Source organism: Balearica regulorum, chromosome 3 (genome assembly GCF_011004875.1).
Source record: "Balearica regulorum gibbericeps isolate bBalReg1 chromosome 3, bBalReg1.pri, whole genome shotgun sequence".
Lineage (NCBI taxonomy): Eukaryota > Metazoa > Chordata > Aves > Gruiformes > Gruidae > Balearica > Balearica regulorum.
The window spans coordinates 72,491,904-72,515,132 of record NC_046186.1 but is presented as its reverse complement, the minus strand read 5'-3'; the positions used below and the strand labels follow the sequence as shown (position 1 = coordinate 72,515,132).

At 40.3% G+C, this 23,229-nt stretch overlaps 1 protein-coding gene across 1 annotated transcript in view; it reads left to right on the top strand.

The window, feature by feature from the left end:
- SASH1 (SAM and SH3 domain containing 1) overlaps nucleotides 1–23,229 on the top strand; it is a 560,220-nt gene that overhangs the window by 473,131 nt on the left and 63,860 nt on the right.

Sequence of the window (23,229 nt, the reverse complement as noted above, 5' to 3'; positions counted from 1 at the left end):
TCTGTTATTTTAAAGCATTTTAAAAATATGTTTCAATTCTGTTAAGAGTTAGAGCTAGAATGGAAGCCACAGTTTGCCAGAAACATCATCACTCAGCGCTACGCTCTTTTTCTGTGGATCTGTCATGGTCACTAGCCATAATTCAGGTTCAATTTGATGAGGCATGAGGCCAAAGGAGGAGATTTTGAATAGCAGTTTTGACCTTTTAATTATAGGTACTGCAGGAGAAGCAGTGAGCCACAGTCAAAGCTCTGATTCCCACTGCAATAGGTTGCTCTGAAACTTTGCAAGCTCCAAGATGGAATGAATGAGAAAAGAGAAATGAAAGAGTGAAAAAGAGTGTCATGGAAAGGTTGAACAGTTTCGTCATAGAGTGTTTCATGCACTTGAAAGCGGCGGGGGGGGGGATGAAATTGAGGTTTGCCATATCTTAGTCCAGCTTCACAAAATGACAGGACTTAAAACTGTTAACTTTTAAGAATAAACTGCACAAGTTCAGTGAAAACCTGAGAAGATCCTGGAATACAAAAGGTATTTATTGCATTATAGCCTCATTTGGAGCAATGTCAGGGCATGAATATCCCTAGGGTTTGCATCTTTAATGCATTTCTTCTACTCTTAAAAATTACAAAAATAGAACTGTCTTCCTGACCATAGTTCAGACAGGGAATGCAGAAGGCGGCAGGAAGACATTTTAGCTGAGTGAGTGATATCAAAAATATAATGTTCATAATGAAGTTTGAGATTGGCATTTTGCCAAAAGTCACTTTCATGGGAAGCATAGCAAAGTATGGTAGGAAACACTCTTTGTATTTTCTCCTATGTCCGTGCTACATGGAACAGGAAATACTTATTGTTTTCTCTAAACAATGCAAACACAATTGATCTTCTCTTCTTAGTAGTGATGCATTGAGATTCTTCTGACTGAAATTACTGAAATTTCTAAACCAAGAATTATTCAATAGTGGCCTTTGTTGACAGTAAAAGGAGTATAGTTAGGGCAAGACATCGCAATTGGCTCTAAAGATAATTTGGCTTATAGCAAATTACCTGTTTTGTTTCCTTTCAGCCTTTGACATAAATGGCTTCTTTAATTCTTCTCTATTGAATCTTGGGGTCCTCCTAGCACTGAAGAATGTTTTACCGTTATCTTTGAGATAGTGCTTCAAGTATGAAAGCTTTCATTAGAGATGATTATAGCATTTTTCAAATCTCTACCTATAAGCTTCTGGACTCTCTTAAAAGGCTAGCATTCTTGAAATTTTTTTCATGATCTCTGGGGCGCAGTGAGTTGTTGGGGTTTTTAACACCCATTTTCCTTTATCATTTTATGATCATAGTCCTTTTTCACCCTCTAGCGGACTTGAAAACAGGAGTATAGTATTTTTCTGTATGAGATCACAAGAGTTTGGCAGGACCCGAGGCCTAACGATTTCCTTCTTTAAAAGAATCTGAATTTAATCTTACACATAAGACAGGGCCATTCTGTTTCTTGCTGCTGATGTGATTCCTTCTGGTTGATCTCTGTTACCTGAGAGACACCTTGAAATTTACCGGCTTCATTTACTTGCAGGGAGAGTCTTTGTGAATGAGTAAAACCTAAAAATTTGGTAGTAACGTTCCCGTAATGCTTTTTCTATATGAACACACATTCTATTGTAGCAATGTTTTATGTAATGTAACACTTGTAATGCAGAAATGCTGACCCCTTGGCACATAGAATCTTGCATTATTCATACCCCAAACCCACCCAAAATGGAACGATACGAGATGAGCTGTGTCTTGTCTCACCTCTTTAGCTGGAAGGAAATGACACATTTCACTTAACAGGTAATAGAAACACCAAAGGAGGTTTGGAAAGCTAAATGTCTTACATAAATTGGTCTTTCAGCTGTCTGAAAAGTGGAATGAAAATGGAATTGAGGCTTCACAAGTGTGACTTATGAGTATTTGATGTAATTTTAATAGCTCTTTTTATTAAAAGTGACCTATTAGAAGTTTTTAATGAACCTATTGACTGTCCATGTCTCCAGCTTTTGAGTTTGGTATCTGTAATAAGGGTGTGCAAAAATCCATCTTATGTACTATACTAAGAAAAACAACTTTACTTGGCATGAATCACGCTGCTTATCCTGGCGTCAGTAGCTGCTGTTGCTCATCTGAGGATTGGATAGGTGAGCAAAGCTTACAGAAGTTGGACCTATTTCTTAACCTGGTTCATTACCTGCAGAACATGGTAAACCCTTTTAAGTAAGAATTTACAAGCCTGCAGAAAGAGATTTCACCAAAAAAAAAAAAAAAAAGTTTCTTGAAACACAAATATGTCAACCTTTGTACCCCTTCTGTTACCAGCACCTTCAGTTGGTTGCAGTTATGTTGAGTGGCAAGATACGTTCAAAACAGCAGATGTCATGGACTATTACCATGTGTCAGGCATTTGTATTGTTCTAATGTACCAGGTTTTATCTCTGGATTTGACTGTAAGACTCTTATTTCCATGACTGTTACAGAGCTGCTAAATGGCAGGTGAAAGGTTTTGATTACCAAAACTGGATTTGTTAGCCTCTTTCCCAGAGTGGATGTAGGATAAAATACCTGAGGAAACTGTGTTGTTCCAGAATTAACACCTGCCTGTCCCTCAGTGATAGTTCAGATAGTGCCTCTGATTGCCTTGTTACAGGAGACTCAAACCTGTGGGAGGAACCTCCATCTTTTATCTGTGATAACTCTCCTTCCCTGACACCATCTTTTTTCCCTCAAGTTATTCTTACTAGTCCCTATCAATCTTCCTCTTCCATTCCTTCCCTTAGCAGCTCAGCCTATGCCCTCCTGCCTTCCTCATTTCACTCCCCCCATGCATTTTTTCAAAGCTTCACGACCATTTCTCACTTCAGTACTCAGAGTAGAAGAGCCCTTGCAGCAGCCTTTCTTCCATTCACTTTGTCCCACATGCTTCATTTTCTCTTTTCCTTGAGTGCCTCCTGCACCATACTTTTCTTCCACCCTTCTGTATTCCTTATTCTTTCTCATACTGAGTTGGATGTTGTTATCTCATGGAGAGCAGGAGCTTTGTGAAAGAAGCTATGCTACTTCTGCAGAATAGCAATAGAAAGAATTTAAAAGATCGGAAATCTACACACAAACATACCCTTGAAGACTGAGCTGAGGATGGTGCAAATGTAAAATGTCTCTCAAAACACAAAATAAATGAAAAGTTAAGCTGGTGTATTTAGCTACTCTACTTGCAGTTTTGGGTTAGACATCACTGTAAGCAATCTGCATCTCAACCACACCAGATTATCCCAGAGCAGGTGTTGCAACCTTGTTGCAAATGAAGGAGTGGAAATTCTGTTTGTAGTTGTGTGTGAAATATATAAACCAGAAGTGAAACACAATTATAGCAAGATCTGAATTTTTTGTGTTGTTGTGGTTGAAGATGGGGTTACCAAACTTACTCTTTTTAAGTTTTCTGCTGCCTCATCTCTGCTTTTTAATTATGGCATGGAATTTACCTTGGCTTCATCTTATAATTTTGAGAAATCACTTGGTGCATCCTTTGCCGCAAGACAGATTCAGGTCTGCTTATCATTCCTGACAGATGTTGATCTGACCTGTCTTTAAAACTGTCCCAGCATGTTAATTCCACCATCTCCCTAGGCAAACTATTCTAGTGTGCATAGTCCTTACCACTGAGTGTTTTTATTGGTGTCTTACAGACATCTCTCTCTAACTTTTACTGTCTTCATGGATGCCAAAAATGTTCTTCTTTACAGCAACTTTTTTTTTATATTTATGAAGGCCATTGTGTTCTCTTCCCTCTCCCTTTTTTTCCCCCTCCTTTTTTCTCCCCACAGGTTAAACAATGCTAATTTCCACCATTTCTTAGGCCGTTCACAAATACCGCTGTTTCTTTTTCTGGACTCTGTTCAATTTGTTGCCTTGTTTCTGAACAGTAGTACCCAAACCAGAGCACATGATTGCACCAGAGGTCTTAGCAGGACTGACTAGATCAGGAGGATTGGTAGCACACCATTATCTTGTTTATGTTTGTAATACAATGGAGGTTCTTTACGCAACAGCGTAACACTGAGACTCATGCATAGTTTATGATTCGCGGTAATCCCTACATCCTTTTCTGCCAGCTTGTTAGCTCTCCAGGTGTTCCCCACCCTGGATCTCTTTCGGTAATTCTGTTTAAATGCAGTACCTTTCAGTTCTCCATATTGAATAGCATCTGATTTCCAAACCTTAGGCCAGAATAACCTGCTTTTTCCTCAGTTATTTTCCTAGCAGTGGTAGTGGATTGACATGTTTTTCTAGAATGGAGCCTTACATGAAAACAACCTCTGTCTGTGTAATGGATAATGACAGTACCTTCCAGCCCTTTGCTCCTTGGTGATAGAAGCAGACAACAGTCTCTCTTTGTACCTTTCTCATTTGATCTATCAGCAGAGATCAAGCATATATTTATTGATCTAATATGTATATGTGTGTGTATATATATAGAAATACATATGTGTATGTTTATACAGATCACGCTAGCTTTGGCAAAAATTAGGCAAGGTTCTGGGGTGGCAGTTTTTAGTTGTGCAGTCCCATTATGTGTTCTCTTAGTCTTCCCAATTGATGTAGATATTTTTTCAACTCTTTCTGAAAAGCACATGCCACTGTGGGTGTTTGTAGGAAAGGGTCAGTCTGTAAGTAAGAGTGACAGTGAAGGGTCCAGAGAACCCCCTGTATTTACATGTGACCTTGCAAAAAGATGGAAGAGGACTTAACCTGTCTCAACACTGAGGTCATGTGCAAAATGGTAAATAGTTTATTCAATGCAAATTATATTCCATGGGTTGATTTAGTATATACTTACTATGTAGAAAATTTTAGCCATCCTCTCAAGTGGAGCTACCAGTGTTATTAAGTTGTTTGATTCATAATGCCTTCTTTAGTCACTATTTATTGATTTCTGTAGGGGAGCCTTCCATAAATTTAGCAATGAATTACTTGATCTTGAACCCTGAAGGCCGTATTTATTGCTAGCTACAGTAAAGAAAAAACAAGAGGTCAACTCAGGCAGTGACATGACTGCCATCTGACCTTCCTATCAATAGAACTGAGCTGTAAAAATAAGTGTCTATTATTTTTTCTCAATTTTATGTAATATTAATACCTTCTCATTTGTATATGTTTTTAAATGTTCCTGAGGTGTTTGCAAACTAAACACAGTTGCATTCCTTCTGTGCCTGGTGACTTTGAAATCAAATGACAAACTATGTTGCGTAGATTTACAATTATACAGTTGCTTTGTATGAAACAATTACTTGTGTAACTTGTTTCCCGTTGTCAGACATTCTGTTATTCTATGGAATTGTATTTTAAAATCCTGAGTTAGTTTTTACTGTTTCAGAAACAATAACCTGAACATGTCTTATGATGGGGAGAGCTCTATTGTTTTTAATATAGGTGTTTGCCACTTTTTTAAGTCATAGACTATTTTATGATCTCGTTTTCATTAATATGAGATAGTACCCTATTCACAAACATTGCTGCTGAAATTTCTTTCATGTGCTGTCCCCTTGTTTGTGTGTCCCCCCACCTTTCTGTGGAAAATACCATTCTTCATCCAAAAAAAAGTTTAAAACCATACAGGAAAGGAGACTTGTGCAGTGCTCACTTGGTTGGTCTGTAAAAAATCATTTTAGAAGTGTAAGGCCATATCATGCAAAATATCTTCTGTCCTTCACCATCATCATGACATCTCTTTCTGAAAACACATTTTCAGGTAGTGGATTATGACTACCTGTCCCTGAAGAGGACAGACTGTATCTACAGCACTGCGAGCAGTTACTTTCATTGTGCCATGCTATTGCTGTGTATGCAGACAGATTATGGTTACATATGATTTGCATCTGTGCGTTGCACAAAGGTGGATGCTAAAATATCCATTTTACAGATGGCTAAACAGAGCATATAGCAGTTAAATAATTTGGTGGAAGTATTTGGTTTTGATCCGATGCCTGTTGACAAAGTCCATTCTCTTGATTGGATGTGGATGAAGCCTGCGATGGGAGAGTGACTGGATGTGAGTAATGACAAATGACAGGGACAGTGAGAAATAACACAGCACATGAGTGTTCCTGGTGTTTGGCATACAGGATGTTCTGCTGCTTTGGGTTTCCACATTTTCTTGACAGTTGGCTGTAGGCTGTTTGTGGATTTTCATTTGCCAAGATAAATTTTCTCAAAATTGCAAGAAAATAAATTAAGCTTGTGAGTGTTGAATGTTGCAATGTTCATTCTCTGAAGCTGATGAAAATTTCAGGACATCCATTCAGATATGCGAAAGGCTCTCCAAGTGCAGAAAGCAACAATCACCAAAGGAACATAAGTTAGCATTTGAGTTGCAACAGAAATTAAGGACACCCTGTTTAAGGGATGCTAGGTCAGAAGAAGAAGGGGAAAAAAAGTATATTTATAATGCTGTCCCTTTAAATCATCTAGAAAAGGTACTCTTGTACAGTCAGAGATTTTTCTGGAGGAGCGGAAGGCTCTCTGTGGATGGCTCCTATTTCTCATTAATACGCAGCAGACAGAGCTTAAGTCTCCTCTGCGTTGCTAGATGAGAACCTTATCTTAAGCATTCAGCAAGGCAGTGCTGATAATATGAAAACATTTGCATATACTGTGAAATTGGCGTATAGAAACAATTACATTATGGCTACAGAGGGAATTTATGGAGACCATAAATATGTTGGTTTAATTAGGGGGCATAGTGCTAATGCTGGCACATTCTCCTCAAAGTCTGCTCTTAGAGCACAATTACTAAATGTTTTTTTCCAAACAGGGAAAGTTTGAGGAAGAAAATTAAGTTGGGTAATTCAGTTGGGTTTTGTATGTGACTGGAAGTATAGTCACAGTCCGTGAAGTCTGCAGGGCTGCTTGTGTGTGTATCCAGAATCAGAGCCAGAGCTGACAAAGCAAATCATGAATTGCTTCATAGATCAAAATTATAACAGTAAGAGATGTTATCCTGAGTTGGCACGCACGTGCAGGGCGAACTGAGAAGAATGAGTTTTCAGGGAATTGGATTGTCATAAAAAAGCAGCTATATTCTTTTGTCCCCCTCATTTATCTTTTCAAAACGATTATTTACTCTAAAAATTAAGGACCTGACAATAGCCGTGCAGTTACATGAGGTAGGGTGAACTATTTAACCTACTCAACAAGACTTTTATCTGTTTGCTGGGGCCTTTGCCAGCTTTGCTTTCACAAGAGCTATTTGTAAAATAGCTCCTCTCTCTTAGTGTTGCGTCTTTCTGCTTTCTTCAACCCCTAGAGATAGCTATTCCTGCCTTTAGTGATCAAGTGTAATTAAAATCTAATCTGTCTAATAAAAATACACAGGCAGAAACACCATATACATTCTTATATCCTTATAAGAATATGAAGAGAGGTTTGTCTGGGACTGAGTGGGAGACAGTCACAGAGTGTTTTGTGGTTATTTACTCAAGCGATCATCTTGCTGATAGTTTTCAAGGTTGGTTTTGGCAGCTGCGTGGTTGGAGCAGCAGAGTCCTCTTGGGCACCATGGTCTGAGTTGAGACTGCATGTGTTGATGGCCATCAGCTGCAAATGCAGGGCACTGAGGAAAGGAGATGCATGCTGTAATACCAATTATTTATACCTCCGTATGTCTTTTCTGAGGTGTTCAGGCAGCTTCACAAAAAACTTTTACAAAGCCATGAAGTGCAGTAGGTAAGAATTCTTGTTTCCAGACAAATATACTGAGACACCAAAGGTTTAAGTAACTCCCTTGAGATAATATAGAAAGCCCATAGCTGAACTGGAAGAGGGACTGAGTATTCTTTATCTCTAGACTTCTCTCTTACTGTTTTGGGAGTGCCATTCATAGGAGGTGACAAGGGAAACACTTTAGTTTCTGTGCTGCATCTGTCTTTTTTTTTTTCTTTTTTTTTTTTGGGGGGGGGGGTGTCCCACCCCCCAGAGGTCAGGCTTTTTATCTTTGTAATAAATGATTCTCTGTGTTGTCTTTGGGCATTGTAGGAGGCATGTTATCAATATTTTTGGCAATTTGAGGCAGAATAGGCACCAGTAACAGCTACCTTTTCCTTTTTTGATGTGATAGCCTGGGTAATTCCAGTTCAGGGTCTAAATCCTGGAGAGGCTTGTTCAGAGTATTTGCAGTCAGAGCACATGAAAAAAGTGAAGTGGAATGTTTTTCTTTGTAGGTTTGCTGGATGAACCTACCATAGAATCACTCAGCGCAGCATTGAGCTAGTTTATTGCAGGAGGAGCAGTAGGTGTGAGGAGCCTCGCTGTCCATTGGAAGACCACAGCAGTCTGAGCAGTGTCAAGTGTAATCTACACATACATCAGGACTTTACTGCACTGCTGATTTTGTCTCAAGCTGTTTCCTCCCCAAGAAGCACCATCTTCTGAAGCAGTCTGCTGTGTGTTTGGGTTTTGCACCGAGTTCTCTTCGGACCATCACACCATGCTCTTCCCAGTTTTGCCTATGGAGCTGCTGATCTGCTCTTCAGCAGTGTGAATAAGAGAGTTCAAAGCAGTATGACAGACGTGAACCCAGTGGCTGTCCTGGCGGTAGGTGTAGTCACAAGGTTGAGTGGATTTGGGGTTTGTTTTTCTTTTCCTGGGAAGAACAGTGCATTGTGTGTTTCATGGTCACCACATAAATCACTTCTCTAAGTGTGTAGCTGTGGAAAAATCCCTTGGGAGCAGGTTCCAGAGAGACAAGGACAGTGTACAGTAAAAACAGCTCTAAAAAGCAAATATTTTGCTTGAGGCAGTACAAAGTACAAAATATGCTAGAAGAAAACTCTAGAGGAGACTCTTTTTTCCTCTTTGAAGACTTCCCCTTTCCCTGGTGCGGAGGACATCAAAATTTATGGCTTGTAGTATGCCCAGAATTAGAGAGATCGGAGATACAGTTGGAAAGAGAGAAACAGGCTCAAATTAGCCTTTCATGCCCGCCTTTAAAACTGCAGTGGTCGTCTTTTTGTAACTCCTCCTATTTTACATGGACTGCTAACCAAAACAGTTTCATTATTTTCAAGCTTGTTGAAAATAATGATTACAAGTAAGCATATTTATAGCTACCAAGAAACTGATTTTCAAGATATTAAAGCAAACAGATCATTTTTCATTCTGACCAGCAACATTTTTCTTTTTTCAGTAAACTGCAAAATGTCTTTTTGTCCTCTAACACTGAGACTTCAAGTGATAGAAGGGGATAGTATAAAAGATGAGTATTTGCCAGTGCTAGAGAAGCCAAGGACGTGCAAAGAAAACAGATTAATTTAGTAGCAAATAGGCAAAGGCCACGAAGAACAGTTTTTACAGCAGATATCTTGCATAGCCAGCAAAGGGACTGGAGTGGGAGTGATCTACTGAGATAACCTCACATTTTAGTACCTAAACAACAGTAGCAGCAGTTTGAATCTTTGCAGGCACTTCAAGGCCTCGTCGAGGGGTGCAGTTGCAGAAGAGCTGTGAGAATCCATTCAGTTCATGCCTTCCGAAACATGCAGCGTTATGGTGTTAAAAGTTGTTTCTTGATTAGATCGGAAGGGTACTGAAGGAGTGAGCAAACAAAAGTGTTAATACAAAAGGCTAATAATTGAGTTTACGTAATTAATAGTGTCTAATTCAAGCTGACGGCTGTGAGGCAATTGAGTTATTTTTTTTTTTAAAGTGTGAAGATAAAGATCATGTCAAATTTTTAAAGTTCTAGCGAGCTACATGTGATTTGGAAACAGGCCTCTGTTTCAGTATATACATTTGCCATCCATTTTTTACAAGGAGCTAGAATTGAGTACTTGTCCAGGATAGGGAAATATAAGAAAGAATTGAAATCAGGTCTGAATACAAGTATAACTTACCTGGTCTAGTGTCGTCATGTACTTTGGAAAAAGTTAACAACAAACAGTTGGTGGATTGATTTTCAGGGCTTTTTCTCTTCTTTGTTTGAAGCATTGCTTCAAATCAAAAATTAATCTGGTTTTGGCATTGCAATTTTGTCAAGATTTGGAGGTTGTTTTTAGAAGTGCAGAGTCCAAGTAGGTCTCTGATGTCCAAGCAATTCTGTTACGTCTGCCTTTGCAATTTAGCAGCCATAGGAGCACTCACAGAGTTTCAGTGCATAAGGAGCATACCTGGGTGTGAGGATTTGCATGCATTTATGAGGAATGGTGAATAATGAAACTGGCTTCAGGTAATCTCCCTGTCATTGCTGCAGCCCCTGCTCTTTCAGTTTCCTCCCTCTTGTCTTCTTTCCTCATGTCATCCAATGAACTGACAAAGAGCAACCTCTGGATATGCTTGGACAGTGAGTGACTTTTTTAGGTTTTTTGCAGATTTAGAAAAATCTGTCTATCCTCTAAAGGCTTGCTTAGTTGTGTAGAAACTGCAGCTTATGCATTGTGAAACATGAAAGCTGTGGTTTCTACAGGAACTGCAATCCCGTGCAATGAAAAATTAAGATATCCTGTATTATTTTCTAACTTCTCTTACTGCTTCTCTTACCCTGTCCTGTGGGATCAGGACTCCGTCCAGTAAAGCATGCAAAAACATGCCGAAGTTTAAACACGAGTACTGTTGCCAAGTATGTGCTTCAATAATTTGTTGTCCTAACCCCTCAATTTTTCTGAAAGGTAATATTTTTATATATATATATATATTAGAATGATCATAGATTAAGCTAAATGAAGAGCAGACTAGAAAGACAGGGAAGGTACCTTGATGCTGATGAACTGCGCTGTGTGTCTCTTTCTGGTTTGAAAGCTGTGTGAGGTAGATAAAACCATAGTTTCTTTGTAGAAGTAAGTAGCAACCTGAGCACATTGCCATAGACTTGATCTGATTTATACAGCAGGACCCGTTGGTATCTGTGAAAGCCTAGTGTAGTATGTGGGAGATTGTTCTGTATTTTCAGCTACTAATGCACTGTTTTTATTTCACTTGTTTTTAACAAAACCTTGTGTAATTGAAAACCCATTCAGTATCCATTGGCATGCACTTAATCACAGAGTGCACATAACCTTGAGTAAGAGACAAAAAATATTATTGAGAAGCAGCTTGTGTTAGACCTGGATCTGAAACAAGAAAAACTTTTAGAGAAATGGTGTATGCACTGATGAGAGCCTCAAGCTGTTGTAACTAAACCCTGTTAGGGCCATAACCTGGAAGAAAAATGAAAGTACTAAGGGGAGTCTGAGCAGAAAAAAAAAAGAAAAGAAAAAAAAAAAGCTTTTGGTCAAGACATTTTGTTGCTGTCATAATTAGAGCAAACTTGTTTCCAAGAAGCCAGGGAAGCTTTCCCATCTGAAGACAGTTGAGCAGAGGAATTTGTACCATGGACACTCCCATAACAGTGGCAGCACCTGCCCAAACAAGAAGGTCTTGGCTGCAAAAACCCAGGCATTTAGAAACTCTTGCAGGTGTTTGTACAGCTTAAATTTTACTTTGCTCAGATTTTCCTTACCACAGTAAATTAATTTAGTTGGAGGGCCTACCAGCAAACTGAGTCATAACGCTTACACAAAGACATTTGCAAAGACGGGGTGTTTGGTCATTTGTTCTCTGGGTTTTGCATGCGTAATTTATATTTGCTGGAGGGAAGAGGAGACAAGACACAGCACGCTTCTTCCCGCAGCAAACTTTGCTTGTTGCAGACAGACAGCTTGCGGTGCACTTGCTCCATGGGCTTGCCAGCAATGACAAAGCAGCACTGAAAGTGCTTGGCAGCAAAGCTTTAACTGAAATTATTTGACTTCAAGAGATGTTTGGGGTTTTTTTCCCAGTCTAAAGCTTTTGACTGCCATTTAGTTTAGATTGAAATTGAGAATTGTTATCACTCATAGCAATATTACAATGTCGTTAAGAGGCACCAGGGTCTCTGGACCTGTAGGTCTGATTTACTAGACATTTGTGAGTTTTACGTTTCTTTTGTACCTTTGCTACCGCCTTTCTCTTTGAGGGGTTTGTGCAATTGGTTGGATTTTTTAATGGTTTTGCTGATGATTCTTTATTCCAGATATTTTATATGTCTTCAGGATGAGGTCTTGCTCAACACTTCTTACCTTGAGGATTGCAGTGTACAGTCTGCTTTGCTCTTTCTCTTACTACACATGCATCCCAGCTGTCAACGTTTTCTTTGTTGCTTCTAGTCTTGTTATTTCATTGCCCATAATATTTAATTTATTCCCTGGGTTTTTGTTTGTTTGGTTTTGGTCTGTTTATGTTCAATGTAGACACCTGTTTAGAAGATGATTGGGAAGGCTTACTTATATATGAAGTAGGGGTCGTGATGAAGCCCCAAGTTTCTGCAGCAAGATGGTAGAAGATGGCCTTCATACTGTCCTTAAATCACCTGGGCTTAATGCGGAGCATACTTGCTCTAGCTGGCCTCCAGGGTTACAAAGGCATTTCTTGCATTGACAGTTATAAGTGACTTCCTTCCGATTACTTAGTTTTACAATTCTGCTAAGGCACATGGAGGGCTGACTCTCTGCAGCAGTACAGGTGGGGCGTGCTCACGTAATTCGCTAGTTTTACCTAGTTGGTCATGGCATCTCTGGAAGTTAGGGCCAGCTCTTGTGCTGCTCCATAGCCTGCGTAAGTACGCTGGTTAGCGCGTTTAGCAAAGGGGCTGGGTTTTGAATGGACCTCCAAACAGAAATAGTTACTGGTTGCTGCAGGCTCTGTTCCACTTTATATATGTTGGGAAGACAAGTTACAAAAATTCAAAGCAATGCATGCCAGCATTTTTAATGCCATAATTTGATTAACTGTGACTGCAATATTCCTGTAATAGTAACATGTGGTGCTGAGTGGATAGGTGAATAAGAAGGTGCATGAGGGAGTACAAAGCTGTACAGGCTTTGCTGGAATGAAGTGTATGTGCTACTTGTACATGCTGCGTCACTGAAAAACTGCGGGTGGCTCTTGGAGTGTAAGTCTGCACTGCACGTCTGCTTTGTTGGTTTCTGTGTTGCCAATTCAGCGCATTCTTCTCAAAGGCAAGTGTGATCCACAGGCTGGTGGAGAGAAAGGCTGAAGTTGCAAGTGGAACTTGGGAAGAATCTTGCTCACTGTAGTTGCCACTTCGGGAACTTCAGGTCTAAGCAGCTGAATTGTGAGTACGTAGTCTAACTGCGCAGGGAGAAGAACGTTACGTGAGAATCATTTTGTAAAGCTTTACTGGAGCCCTCTTAATTCTCTGGTGAATTGTGGATGATGACTGGAGATGATTTGCTTGGAGCAGCGGTGGCAGCTTGCTTTGCAGATTCCACAGGTCTGAGTTCTCTGTGATTACTGAAGGACAGCTGTTTGCTGAGGTCCAAACGTTTTCTCTGTAAGCAGCACGTAACAGTGTCATCATTACATTTTTTGCACAGACATTCTTGGTACTAGGTTTGTTCATCATTCAGCAATTGGCCTTTTGTTCGAAAGAGACCCTGGCTCTGTCTGCGATGGGATAACTGCCATGCTGCATAAAAACAAGGCAAAGCAAAATTGTGCATTGCTGCCCTGCGCTCGCCTGAAAGCGGTGCGATGCCCCAGGGCCGGAGGGAGCAGGAGTCAGCCCCAGGGACCACCCAAGCCTGATGTCACCAGGGGGCTGCTGTGGCCCTGGGGAGAGGGATCTGGTCCCCACTGTCCTCTCCTGGGGAAAATCTCTCGGCCTCCTGCTTTGAACACAAGAATGGATGAGCATTATATGGATCCTCAGTATTTGAATTTGTTTCCCTTTAAATTTAAGAACCACTGAAACCTGTATTAACCACTTTTCTGCTGTCTGGCCAGTGTGCCAGGGCACCTTCTATCCCAAGTGCTGGTTACGTGGTAGGAGCCCACTTGTGCCTTTTCAGCAGAACAGCTGAGCTTTGCGAGAACTGGCTGGAGCTCTGCAGCTGGGCTGGAGCCTGGCCTCACAGTGGGAGCTGTCAGTGGTGTGATTGAAGCCTTGAATTTAACCCCTTACCAGCAGTTGTGCCAGTTAATATTGAAGCTGTCAGGTGTCACTGTCGCACCATTACCCTTCAAAGTGAAACTTGCTGGACCAGTAATCCCATAGAGCACGGCTTCCATTTGCTGCACCACCATCTGGGGCCATCACTGTTATCTACTCCATGAGAGTTTCTAGTCCAGTCTTACTTTAAATGTAAATAGAAAATGAAGAATATTTCTATCAATAGTTGTGTAGATATAGATTTCTATCATGAATGTGGAGAAGGCAATAATTACTTCTTAATACTACCAAACAAGGAGCTGTGCATCTTCTTTGTGAATACACAGAGTTGTGCCAAATGGTATAATGGCCTTCAATAATAATTTTTCCCCCTGATAGGAACAACCTTGCATGTCATCTTTGGGCCTAAAAGTACTATATAATGCATCAGAGTTGATTTCAAATTCAGTTTGATAATAATCACCATGTGATGGCCAGTGATGAAGACTTAAATAAGAAAGGATCTGGCCCAAAGCATCCATCAAGTACAGGCTTCAATTTCAAAGGTAGAGAGAGAATGGCTAATTTTAAAGCCTCTTTATCAAAGGCAGTTTTTATGGAAGGGAGGATGTAGAAATACAGACTAGCAATTTGTGGGCTAATCTTTTTTTGCATTAATATGGTTAATTTGTTTTCAGTTCTCTTGTTCAAGAAATTAATTTCTCCTTCACTTTCTAGGAGACTTTGAAGTTAGCATCCAACTATCCACCTCTGTCTCTCTTCCCTCACCCCCTCACATTCCTGGAGTGCATTTATGGAGGTTGAGGGCGAGCAGTTCAATGCCTAGCTCCAGGGAATGAATTCATATTATCCACCTTAATTTTCAGGTGTTCAGTTTCACATACCTACATAGTAAACAAAACCAGTTTGATGTCAAGTTATATGTTGATTCTGCCTTTTAAATTGTTATAAAAGTCAGATTAAAAAAAAAAAAAAAACACCACATAAAAATTTATCCTAGTATGACCAGGTTTTTTTCTTCCAAGTGTGTCATCTTAAAAAGGATCCTGGAATGGTTTCTTCGGAATGAGTTTACTGTAATAAAGAAATGTTAGCAAAGAGTCAGTTCCCCATATGTTGACATAAGCTTGTCAGATAGAAAGTTTTTTTTGAAACCTTTTCTCATCTGTATTCCTGCTGTTTCCACTGTCAGAGAAGCTGAAATGGGGGTCAACACACACACACACACACAGAGCTCTCCATGTTTATAAGTGATGAAATACACAGCATACATTACAGCTTTCCGACTGGGGTCTTCTCATGAAATAATGAACGTAGGAGCCACTAAGGGGGAAATGAATTGGATTAAAAACATTAAATTGAAAGTGCAAATCTGCAGAAAAGGCCTACTGAGTCTCAAACACTGAGAATGGATGGATTCAAAGCTAGGGCTGCAAGGCTTTCTGCCAAGGAAGACCTGAACTCAGGATGTCTGCATTTTTAGCTTGCAGCTATTGATGTTTTTAACCTCTGAAAGAGGAAAAAAGAGGTACAGCTTTACTGTCACTTGGAAACCAAGAATCATTTTTTCCCAAATGTTTAAAGTTTTGACAAAATTCTTTTTGCATAAAAGGACGCAACAGGAGGTGGTTTGAATTCCTCCATGGAAAGAGGAGAAAAGCAATAAATGTGCATATAGGCATAGCCTTATGATAAGACTATTTGTTGAGGCCGTGGGATAATTTGGCTCAGGTCCTGGCTCAGCTTAACTCTGTTACATGGTTTTGTTGCCTCTTTTTCCTGTTTTCTACTGGATTCTTTCACTTCTCTAAAAATTAAAAAGAAAAATCCTTTTCCTGAGCAGTAGCACTAAAACTTTCAGAAATTCTGTGCTGAGTGTGCGAAAGTCTTAAGTCTGGTAGATTTTCTTTAATTAAATAAGGGTTTTAGTCCTGCTCTGAAAGGTTCGATTTCACATTTAAAAGAAAACACAGAGAAGGTGTGTTACGCCTCTATACATACAGACTTTTTAAAATTGGAAATGTGGCTATAGGTGCAGATTTTCCTGGAGGCGTCCGAAGCCAAGAGGAGGTCATGAGCTCTGAAGAGCTTGGCCTGATAGCAGCAACAGGCAGCTCAGAGGGGAGCAATTGTAGAAACAAGGTTGGCGCCCGGTTTCTCATGAATTGGTGCTTTTCTTCAACTGTTCACCATGCTGTCGAGTTCTGAATTTTGGTTTTGCCCACCACAGCTAAAGGATCCAACGGAAAGAGTCAGATCTCTTCCATATTTGTTTGTGTTTTGAGTCTCTCTGATGTGAGGTGTCTCAGTTAAAAGAAATGGGGGGAACTGTCTAATTTTACTGCCGTAGCCAATGTGTGCACTACAGTGTCTGTAATAATGGAAATTTCTGACACAAAATGCATTTCAGGTTATTAGCTTGACATAAAATTAAAAAAAATAATTAAAAAGTAGGGGGAAGTTTTACACTAAAATATCTTTTGTTTTCCACTAGATAACTTTTGTAACTTTTCTTTAATGTTTCCTTTTTAACAAAGTAAAACAAATCTACTTTCTCAGAATGAAATTAATGCAAAGTTTTGTGGGGTTTTTTCCCCCTAAAATGTGGGACTATGTTGCTGGTACCTCATGCACCTGTGGTAATAAAAAAAACCCCAAAAAAACCAACAAAAAAACCCCACAAAACCAAAACCTTTGTGGATTTCTTAATGAGTAGTGCTTTCTTCTGATTTACCTACTCCTGAATTTCACCAGGGTTTTTAAGGCCTTATGAACTCCAAGTCAACTGTATTTTTTGTTTTCTGCTACAGATCTTCAGAATAATTCATTGGTAACTTATTGTTTGGTACAGCATAAAGTGAAAACAATGTAGAGTTTTAAAATGTTAGCTAGCACAATAAATGATGAAGTGAAAGGGAGTATACTTGCAAAAATTCATCAGTATTACGGTAACAACCCGTTTCACAAGGATCTCTGAGGCTTCAGTGTATTGATTGATTGAAAGCAAAAGCTTCCATTCATTTGCAGTATAGATCATCTGAAATTTCATGTGCTGGAGGCATGGATATTGACATGTAGGTGCACAAATACAGTTTCAATACAAATACGACATAGAGTGGACTTGTGTTAGCCTATGTTTCCGTGGTACATCTGAAAAGATTTATAGCACAGCTGTAGAAGTTTCCTGGAGGCATTGGTCTTAGCCTGGGCTTCCCCTTCTCTTTTGTTGCCACTTTTCAAAACAAAAATACATCTTTAGTTGTTCTTGAAAGTATTGAAGAGAAATTGCAAGAAATGTCAAATAAGCTTAATACAAATGTAGTACAGCTTTGTATACATGAAAATGAAAAATTGGTAAGATCTGAACAGTGTTTCACAGAGGGAAATGGAGAACATCACTGACCCTGAGGAATGGGTATCCCGAATTTGAAGAGCATGTAAAACCAGATCAAGACTGTCAATATTCAGAACAAAGTTTGGCATATTCTGTGATGGCTTTCAAGATGAGGAGCTGCTTGTGATAATTTTCATCTTATCAGCGATGCTGTGAGTGCTTCACTGCAAAACCAGTCTAAATTCCTGGCCCTGCAGTTACATGAAAGCAAGGGGCGGGGGGGGAGGTATGTGGTTCACAGGGATGCTGCCTTCCTAACTATTTGAGGATATCGGGTCAGATGGTGACTGAGGCCGTCGTTATTTCTCCTCACAAAAGTTCTTTTTGGCCTTACCCTGTACAATAAAAGTGCTGACAGACCCGAGGAGTTTTAGGCAAAGATGGCAGGTCTTACTCATTCTATTTATACTAGCAAGAGCTCTAGTATAGATGTAGTTATGCCAGCACAAGAGCGCTTTACTATTTTATCGTTTGAGTAATGAGTATAAAATACATCAATCAAAGACCTGCTGTGTCCCAATCACATATATACGCCTTTATAATAATATGTTTTTAGCATAGAGACAGCCACCATAGTTCTGGGCTTGCTTCATCTTGTTTGGAGAATTGATCAGAAGGTATTTGATTTCCCTGCTGCAGAATGCTGCGTTCCCATATCGACTTTCCTTCCTCTGAAGCCCTTTGCTGTTGGGTTTTTGTCTTTGTGCCGTAATTTCGCTGGATTCAGCCTCTCTTTGTTACGAGTGGATTTATGAGTTAACGCTGCCTCGCTTTTCATTGTTACTGGGCTTTACAAAAGCTGCAGTTTTTTTGTAATTGCTAATGAATTATGTTTTTCAAAATCATCGTGGAATGTTTTTCAGCCCCTGTGGCTTCCAGCTTTAGTGTTGAACGCAATGTATTTGAGATGGACAAAAAACCCCTTCTGTTTTTATTGTTGGCAGAGGGGAGAGTGTCAAACGCTCCCGCCCGTGACGTGTTACGTTCGATAGATTCCAGCGTTTGCATCAAGCTGAGAGGCATGATTTTTCTTCCCTACCTAATACTAAAAGCAGACATGTGAGTGCTGTGGCAGCGTGTTCTCCCTGAAGCTGCATTTCATCAGTAGTTAAGCAAAATGTTTACCTATGTCTGCACTGCTGTATGAGGCACTGAGACACTTGGACTGTTATTTCATGTGTAGAAGTATTTATTGTTTGAAATCCCATTTTTTTTAACCATTCCTCTTGCATAGCTCATTTCCTTGATCCAGAGTTTTGCTGCTGCTGCAGGATGTTATCATTTAGCATGTGTCAGCTCTGGCTCTAACGTGCAAGAGTAATGGAGCAGAAAGCCTTCCCTCTTTGCTGAAACAGCCAAGGGGATGGTCCAGAGGTTACGATTTGAGGCTCAAATTGGGACTTTTACTAATCTGTACCACTGGAAACTCACTGAGCTGGTTAATTCCCTCAAACACTTGCTGAGGGGCTTGCTGCAGGGATAAGTCTTTTCTATTTCTTTATTTTGACCTGTGACTTGTAGCTAGTGTCTTGTAGGCAATTTCCATTACACACCTGCATACCTGCTCTGTCTCTGTGCAGAGGCTTCCCTTCACCTTCTCCAGAACCTCTGCAGAGGCTGAAATATGGTGTGTGGTGGAGAACGCCAGGCAGAACGGTTGCTTTCAAAGTAAAACAAATTCTTAGAGATCCTTGGTGCTCTGGCTATCTTTCAGATGTAGCTTTGTTTAATCATTTCAAAAGCTAGGCTAGAGCATGCACTGTGCATTCAGAGCAAACAGGGAAAATGTTTGGGTTCGGAAGAGACTGGCAGAATTTTCTCACAGAAGTTTTCTGCTGTAGGTGCCTTATTTACACCTGCTGAAATGGTTTCATAAAATTATTTACAAACTTATGAGCATTTTAGCCATCTCCTTTAACATTGGTTATGTCACTGAATTTTCCCACCACTCACCTGGGTCTCACTTGACACAGTTGCTGTCTGCACAGTGAGATTAATCTTGGGATCTGCAGAGGAGTGTTTAAATTTATAATTCAAATGGATACAGCTCCTGTGGCAGAAACTGTGAAGATGTTCATGAATTTCTAATTAGAAGGGATTCATTCAATGAATATAATTTCCTAAACTGACTAAGTCATGGTGTGGAGCATAGATGAAGCTTAATGTTTAGGTAATTAAAATATGTGCATTCCCCCTAGAACGTGTGAGCCCTACCCCGGGTGCCCAGGTTTCCTTTTGGAGGCTGTCCTCTCCCGTGCTTGTGTATTTCCGGAGCAGAACAGCAACGCCTTCAGATAAGTGATGTCCCTTATCTGTTATGTTACATACAGAACAACTGAACTGAAGTTATCACAGGAGGAAAAGTCCTTCATGAATTCAAAACCTGCCGTTCCAGTCAGGAAATGGGTTTCCAGCGTCTTCCCCATGTATTTTGGGCTTTGCACTTTCTTCCCATCTGTGTTTTTCAGGCTTAGCTCACAAATGATTCTAAAACTGTTTTCAAGATTTTTGTGAGGAAGGTAGTATCTGAAACCAAAATCATAGTATTTAGAAGCCTGCAATAATTTGAAAAAAAAATACATCCAAATGATCACGTAAATCACACAGTGTACAAAGTAAGCAGAAAAGCTACCTGTGAAGAAAGCTTCTTTCTTGAGCCCTGAGGCAAACAACTTAATGCTTGAAGCATAAGCCACAAATCCTGCTCGTTAAGCTTACAACTCACGTTTTCATTCAAAATGAGATTTGTAAGAAGCTCTTTGCTGATTTGCACTCTTGCACCAGAGCTCCCAAGCCTTATCTGTTCGGCTCCTCAGTTGCTTTCTGCAGCGCCCGCAGTGCAGAAGATGTTGGTGACACCAGGCAGCACCTGAGCAGTGTGACCCCTGGGAACCTTCCCTTCCTCTAACTGCTGGATCACAGCTTCAGCCAGGACCTCTGGGCCTTGTCCTGCAGCCGTCCTCTCCATGTCATCGGCTTCGAGTGAAGGAAGAGACAGGAAGGAAATAGGACTGATAAGAATATGTTTTAAAGCTGGGAGAACACAATGTTTCTGCAAGTTGAGATTGTTTTAAATCAGCTGTAGGTGACTTAATGGAGGAATCCCTAGTTTAAATTCAGTGGGCTTTGCTCTACAGGATATTAGCATTACTAATTTTTAACAGCTCCCTCTGGCTTTATTATCAGTATTTGAGATTCTGTGCTGCACTAATCTTGGGCCTCAAGGGGAGCTGGACAAGCTGGTGCTAAGCCACTGTTTGCCCTCCCTCTTATGTGTTCCCTGGGGGCTAGATACAATTTATGAATATCTCTGTTTCTCCAGAATCTTCAGATCTTAGTTGCTGTGATTTAACAGTGTATTGGATGTGTGCAGTATGCACCAACAGTGTCTGGGTACTGGATGGGTGATTCAGGCAGGGGCCCTTAAATACGGAAGCCATGCAAGTAAATCAGACACTTCTGGGAAACAGTGGATCTAATCACATAGCTGAAGGAGTCTGCACTCCATTGGGTACTTTCTCAGATGATTGGGTTTCTTGCACCAGCACTGTGTAGTGTGTAGGTGACGTGAGTGTCTGGTGCACTTTGTGGGCACACGTGAAGGGCAGTTCCCCAGGGCAGCAGACTGCTGGGTCAGAAATACCCATTGCTCTGATGCCTGCTTTGTCTAGACCAGTCTCCTGGATGGGATGTCTGTTACTGCAGCGGCTGTTTCTATAAACCCAAGCCCTCCTTTATTTCAGTTTTTAAGATTTGGTTCAAAAGGGTGAAAGGTATACTTTCATTAAACTAATCTTTGAAAATATTTTTTGAAAAGTTGTTACAGCGTGCTTGAGAGCATGCCAACGGTCAACATTTGCTCAACCTTCTAGAATTAGCCCTTGGTATAAAAAAGGCCCTGATCCTACTGGATTAAAGTCAACACAACCTGTGGATTTTAATGTGAGGTTTAATGGATTTTAACCTAAATAAATAGAATTGCTCAAGGCTGATAAAAGTTCTGTAATCTGTGATATAGATCTATGCCAAAAGTTGAGTCGAGAGTAGTATTTTCCTAAGTATTTTCCTTTGGTTTCTTGTCTAAATAACAATAGAAAAAATATCATTCTGCTGGAAAGGTAGGCAGGTAGGAATATTAATCACAACAGTACAAGACTATCAGGTGTTTTTCATTCCAGCATTGCAAAGTAGAGCTTTAGAGGGGAGAGAGGAGAGTTGTCCTTGCTTCTGTCCTCCACAGTCATCTTGATCCTATAAAACTGCTTCTGTTCTAACAGGGTGGGCTTAACAGTAAATGAGAAAAAAAGAAAGCAAATACAGTCAGCTTTTTTAGGATTTTGTTGCACGGAATGCAGCTGGCTATTCACCTGAATAGTTTTAGGCTGAAAGTAGTAACTTTCCATCTAATTGCAATCTCATACTACAACTTAACAAGCAACTGCTCAAGCAAAAGACTTCTATAAAGCCTTGGGAACCCAGATAGCATCTTGTAAATGATAGTTTACAAAACTAGCAAATTTTTTAAAAAAAAACCACACTTGCAGCAAGCAGCTTTTTAAGGCAACAGATAAATCATCAGGAAGTTGGGATCTAAAGGCTTGTTGGGGACACAGTGGATTCTCCTGACTGGCTATGTGAAACTTTAAGGTGGGTTAGCTGATAAAATACTCCCTTTTTCATCTGTGCAGCAGTGTGTGGACAAACAACAAGGCACTCATGAATAGGAGGAGTTTGGAGCATGGGGCTTGTCTTTCCCTCCCTCCTTGCAGACTGCTAGGCGGTGGTGGGAGAGTGCCCGAGAAGGATTTGCAGCGATGTGCCTGCCATCTTTTCCAGGTGCAAAACTTTCTCGGATTCCATTTTGACAGAGCTAATGGAGAAAGAGAGGGATGCCTGGTGCCAAATAGCTAATTTTGCTTTCCTGATCTGTGAACATCTGTGGAATTTCCCTGGACTCAGTCCAGCTTCTGCTTGACTAGAAGAGTCTTGGTGGAGCTATCAGTAAGTGAACGTGGTCACCTTTTCATGCCAACTTCCACTCAAGGACTTCAGTTCCCTTTTCCTGCTGTAAAATCAGCAGAAGCAGATACACAGACCACACGTGGTCAGGCAAAATCCCCTAGCTGGGCAATGACCCTGTGTCAGCCCTGTTTACTAGCAAGCACATGGCCATGAGCTGTCCTGTGCCCTCCTGGCTGCCATGTAAGCCCACTTACTCATGTGTTGGCAGAGTAGGCTCCTCTCTAGATCTTGCAGACTTTCTGTGTGGGCTAATTGTGTCTTCATGGCACTCAGTGGTAACTTCCTGTTTAGTATGAAAAGGCTGCATTTCCAGAAAATTGTGTCTGGTTTTCTTTTTTTTTTTTTTTTTTTTAAATTAAATCCTTAAGAAGGTTTTGTCACCCTTTCTGTAAACAAAGGGCATAGGAAGTATGGAAGTATAATTTCACAGAGATAAGAGATTTATATGTAGGCTGAGAAATGTGTGAACAAAAAGACCTCCAGTATTGAGAAATCCACGTCCTTTTTTTATTTTTTTGGAGCATGTATGCTACTGTGGTTTGCTTACTCGGCTATGATGGCCTTTTGGTTACAGTACTCACTTTGCAATACTTCACTTGGGGTAGGACTGGCTGAGAATAAAACAGCCATACGTAGCTTACCCCCATGGTTTCACACACAGATCAACCAGCAGAGTGTAGTTCTCAGTACTGACAGCTATTGTAATTTCTTCTTCCATTATAATTGGAGTTTTCCCACTGACTTCAGCTAGATGTGTTGTTAATAGTAGGTGCCTCTTAGGCAGCTGGCTTGCAATCTTAAATTA